Genomic DNA, 5,663 nt, shown 5'->3' on the forward strand with positions numbered 1-5,663 from the left:
TCTTGAGTGCTTGGGGTCCACCGGTGAACAAGTCGGACAAGATCCCCAGTTTTTGAGGAGCTTATGCACCAGCAAGGGGTGGACTTTAGATCTGGTGACACACAGGTCTTACTCTGAAGTTATTATGTTTAGAAAACTGGGTGACGATCATGTGCTCTTATGTAGTCAGCAGGCCTTGCCCAGGTCTGGCAATATCCGCTTTTGAGGTTAGCAAAATTCCCTTTTTCTCCCCTTCAAAAGAAGCTTGGTCACCATTTGTCAAATTTGATACTGCTGCAGAAGAGGAAAAGCAGCCCTGGACACTGTTCATAGATTGTTTCCTCTTCCAGGGCCAGGGGATTGGAGAGAGGTGTGTACATGGTTTCCTTGAATTGTGGTTTCCTGTTTGGGTTTGTGGTTTAAATCCCTATTTTTGGCTGTCACCTCAGCTATAGACCAGCCAATCACATGGACGAATCAGTTCTACACCCCATGGGACAGATTTCGATGTTAGAGAGGTATCTGATTTATTATTATTTTCATCCTTCTTTTGGGGGAGGGGAAGTGAAGCCAGTTGTTGGAAGAATTTTTTTTTCTTCTTCAAGGGCAAGGTCAGGCCACTGTAGAATGCTTTACTGTAATCACATTCAAGTTGCTAATGGGGGTATTTCCTGAAGCCTGTATTTTGGCTGGGAAACAGACAATAGAACTCTTTTGGCAGGTAGAAGGGTGCAATCATTTTGATCTATGTAATGTTGATTTCTTTAGGCTAACTGGGAAACCCTGTCCTGATGATGGTAAAACCTCTTGAAAAGCCTAGAAACCTACAGAGGAAAGTCCCTCAGGAACCTCAGTTGTTGAACGTGTGTGACCACAGCCTCATCCAGTAGTGATTGGTTTTCAACTATCAGGAGATTCAGGCTTTCCATGGCTGCCTTCCACTCTTGCCATTTGTAAAGTGTTGAGCGAATATTGATTCTACTTGAAAGAGAGGTGAGTATTGATTCTACTTGAAAGGCATACCCAGAAGGTAGCATTCATTCCAGTGGAATGAGAAGAGTGGCATGTTGGCACTAGGAAATGTCAGGCTGGGAGACTAGAAATGAAAGAGGAAAGCACCTGCAGAGCTGATGAGGTGTGAGCTCGGAGAGTCCCAACCTGGCAGGGAGGGGCTGCAGAATCAGGTGTGGTCTGAGCCAAACTGGTCTTCCTCCTCAGGCTGCCTTCCTTTCTCTTCCGTCAAGGCTGTGGCTGACCCTCTTTGATAGAGTCCCCTCCCTGCCCCAGTGAGGCCCAGTTTTAGTAACCCAGGCAAATAGGGTTGTTTCCCCAAGCCGGAATCACATGCACAGGGAGGGGCAGTGTTTCTGTCCTCCGGGGTTCTCGACCATTTCATTGCTCTTGACTGCATCCACCCCTTCGCCTTTGAAATCTCTGCCCACAACTCTTCCCTATGAAGGGATGATTAGAGCTTCAGAACTGCTTGAGATAATCAGAGGCAAAAAAACTGCAAGGTCTTGGACATCACATCTCATTTTGCATAAGCTGCTGTTATTTAGGTGAACATAATAAAAACAATAATATATACCTCAAAAATCTGTTGAGTAGATTTAAAAATACAGTGAATATAAAATGCTTAGCATCGAACTTGGCATAAACTAGGTGCTCAATAAATGATGGCTGTCAAGTCATGTTATGAAGTCTTGTTTGGTGAAAATTAATTTATTAGAGGTGGGTATACATGAAGGATTAGAGGCAGTGAAATAATTATAATGTACAGGAAGATTGGAATAATGCCATGAAATTCTACGAGACTTGGGGATAGAGAGGACAGATGGGACAAGACAGAGATGAGACTAGGGATGACTCAGATAGTCAACCCCGCTAATCACCTAAATGAGGGGATACCAGTGCCTTCCCGGAGAAGCATCAGGATAAAAGCACTGAAGATGACGGAGGTAGTCTAGCTACATACCTAATCAAGCCAACTTCAGTGCTATTCCCAAGGAATGTCTGGACAGGAGAGGAAGAGGCTAACTGGCTTCTTCTGAAATTTACTCAACAACTCTTTGAAGTGTGTATTATGATGTTCACCTAAATAGAAGCTTATGGGAAGTGAGATGTCCAAGATCTTACAGTTATTAAATGACCAGATTTGAATGCAGTGCTTTCTCACGTCCCTGTTATGCTAAATGACCTGTGAATTTCTTAGAACTATTATCAGCTGAAAACTATTCAGTGGTACCCCATTGCCCAGAAGGTAATGTCCAAATTCCCAGTCAGGTTCTCCTGCTGCACATTCACTGTCACCGTTTTTCTGGCATGAACTTACTGCTTGGGCCAGGGCAGGATCCTGAATTCCTCTTCAGTGCTTGGTTCATTCCAGCCTTTCTATTTTTGGCCATGCTGAGAGCTTTCTGAAAAGTCAAAAGACTAGTAAGCACTGTTGAGATAATAAGAGAAATTACTTAACTCTACTTGAAATAGACCAAGAAAAAACTGTAAGTTTACTGAAAATGACAAATATTATGAAATGAATTTGCATCCCATGCCATTGACTAGTGGCGGCCTGAGGGCGGTCTTTCTTTTGATGTTCATGAGCTGGTTAGACACGTGGTGAGTTCTCTGAATGCATGAATGAATGAATTTCAGGGTGATGAATGAAAAAGCAAAAAAGGCAAGACAAGAAAGACGGAGATCTTTATATTTGGGGAGAAGGAATGATGTAGGCCGGTTTTATTTCCAGTGTTGAGGGATTTAGAGTTTAAGCAGAGATTAAAAAGCAAAAATATGGAATTTATATGTGTTGTATTAATTATAAAAATTTAACAACTTAGAATTCATAATACCAAAATTACATTTCAGTATATCTGTGCTATCATAGAATGAAACAGACTTTATAAAAAGTCATTACCCTGTATACCTAAATACAACCTGATGTAGCCATTTAGAATGATAGAGGAATCTAACACAGATTCAGTAAGTTTTTTTTTTTTTGCTTTTTAAGGCCACACCTGTGGCATGTGGAGGTTCCCAGGCTGGGGATCAAATCAGAGCTGTAGCTGCCGGCCTATGCCACAGCCGGAGCAACGCAGGATCCAAGCCGTGTCTGCTACCTACATCACAGCTCACGGCAACGCTGTATCCTCAACCCACCGAGCCAAGGCCAGGGATCGAATCTCTGTCCTCATGGATGCTAGGCAAATTTGTTAACCGCTGAGCCACGATGGGAACTCCAGATTCAGTAAGTTTTCTTGGGCTCTGCCTTCTCAAATGTAAGTGTTGGGTCAAAGTTAGACAGCTTCATAAAACAATAGAATTAAAGTGGTTATGCTTTGAATATCACAAATCTACACAAGAAGACAAATAAAAGCAGAAATTCCAGTGTTCTGAAAAAGGGTACTTAGTGCTTTGGATTACATTTCAGATGTGAGTATGATTTGTAGATCAACTCCGAGTCCTCAAGCAGAAGTATAGGTGACATGCTCTGAAAAGTTGAGTTAAATGACTCGTCTCAAAAATGGCTCTAGTGATAACAAAGACAATAATGTTGAAGATGTACTGAAATTATTTCGATATGCATGAGAGTGGGAGATAGCAGTATATTTTCATATTAATATAATTTTATGTGCAAGTTGCCTTAGATGTGCTTGTATAACTTAGTTGCTGTATTAAATATTGTGAATAGAAATGTGACTATTTCTTGCATATCCTTAAAAGAGTGTGTATTCAGCTTGATCACAAATCTTTCTTTTTTTTTTTTTTTAATTGCTACTTTGTCTGGGAAAGTAAGTCTTCTCTCTGTATATGGGGTTGCTTTATATTTGGTCATATATGGCACTCATTGAGCTCCCTAGGAAGCATGATTTTTGGTTATTGGTACAAGTTAAAATTTGCATAATGAGTGTCTTCTTTAATTCCGATAGCACTCGCCTGTGATGCACAACTGTAATTGGAATGAAGGTCAGAAAGTTTACATGAATCTGAGACCTTCATGAATCCGAGATTCTTTGTGTTGGGACCTTGATGTGATTTTCTGAGAGAAGAGAAACTGTTGGAGAGGCTCAAGTGAGGGGATAACAGGGGTCTTCAGCCATTTAATACTCTTTTCCTTCCAGGCCTCAACTATCCACAAAACCCTCCTTCTCACACCATGTATGTAGGAGCCCAGCTCCTAGTCCACCTGCCCTCTGTCCCAGCCTTTCTCATATGGGAGCCTCATCAACACAGAAAATGATTTGAGTAGCACTTTCTCATTTCCTCCAAGGGTGATTTGTAACTATTATTTTCCTGGATGCATAGGAGAGAAGTTAATGGATTATGTATAATGCATATTTTAGGGCCTCTGTTCTATCTCTTGGGGTTCTCTCTTCCCCAGGATTCCTGGATATGAAGATCCACCTCCTCACTAGCTGAGAGAAACTATTGATGGAGTGCTTACTATGGGCTAGGACTGTGAGAGACACTTTGCATACTTCTCCTTTACTCTTTCCAACAAGACCATGACCGGAGTACTATTATTTGCATTTTCTGGCTAAGGAGACTGGAGGTCAGAGAAGTTAATTACTTGGTGATGGTGGTGGTTAGTTAGAAAGCTAGAATTTGATCCCAGATCATCTAGACTCCAGAGACCTCGCTTTTAACTCCTGCTCGCCATTGCCTATAACTTGGTATGAATTCAGTTTATTCCCTTTTGATGATGAAAAATTTAATAAGGCGAAGGTTTATAAGAATCATAAGCAGGAGTTCCCGTCGTGGCGCAGTGGTTAACGAATCCGACTAGGAACCATGAGGTTGTGGGTTCGATGCCTGCCCTTGCTCAGTGGGTTAATGATCCATTGTTGCTGTGAGCTGTGGTGTAGGTTGCAGATGCGGCTTGGATCCTGCGTTGCTGTGGCTCTGGTGTCAGCCGGTAGCTGCAGCTCCGATTCGACCCCTAGCCTGGGACCCTCCATATGCCATGAGAGCAGCCCGAGAAATAGCAAAAAGACAAAAAGAAAAAAAAAAGAAATTATCCAGGTGAAGGAGAGTGGACAAAACCTTCTGGGTAGACATTATTCTGAGAATACTTCTGCTGCTGCTGCCACACCTACTAGCTGTCATTGACTGAGTACATACTGTACGTACCCGACACTGTCCTTAGCAATTTAGATCTACACACTCATTCTAACCTCACAATTCTGTGAGATGTATACTGTTATTGTCACTATTTTACACGTGAAGGAGGTAATCAGGGTACTGATAGGGAAGTTTCGGAATTTTAGCGTTATTGAGTGTAACGATAAATGCTGGAAGTGTCAGCAGTGAAGCTGGAGTTGGTAATTAAAGGCCAGGTCATGGGGTCCTATTGCTCTTTTCTTCTGGGGGAAGGGGCTCCTGGAATTTTCCCTCTCATCTCTCTTTTCTACCAAGGAATCTCTTTCCAGTTGAGATGGACCAGTACTTGTGTGTTAGATGGTGTTGCGTCAGCTATCTTTTGCTACAAAAACGCTATGTAACAATCAACCACACAGTATTTATTTATTTAGCTCAGGAGTCCATGGGATTCAGATGATTTGGGTTAGACTTGCTCACTGCATGTGTGGACAGTGGTGAGTCAGTGAGGTAGCTCTGCTGATCTTGAATGAGCTTGCTCACATGTTTGGCAGTAGGTTGACTGTTGGCTGATCTAGGCTGGGGTGCCT

This window comes from Phacochoerus africanus, chromosome 2 (genome assembly GCF_016906955.1).
Source record: "Phacochoerus africanus isolate WHEZ1 chromosome 2, ROS_Pafr_v1, whole genome shotgun sequence".
Classification (NCBI taxonomy): Eukaryota; Metazoa; Chordata; class Mammalia; order Artiodactyla; family Suidae; genus Phacochoerus; species Phacochoerus africanus.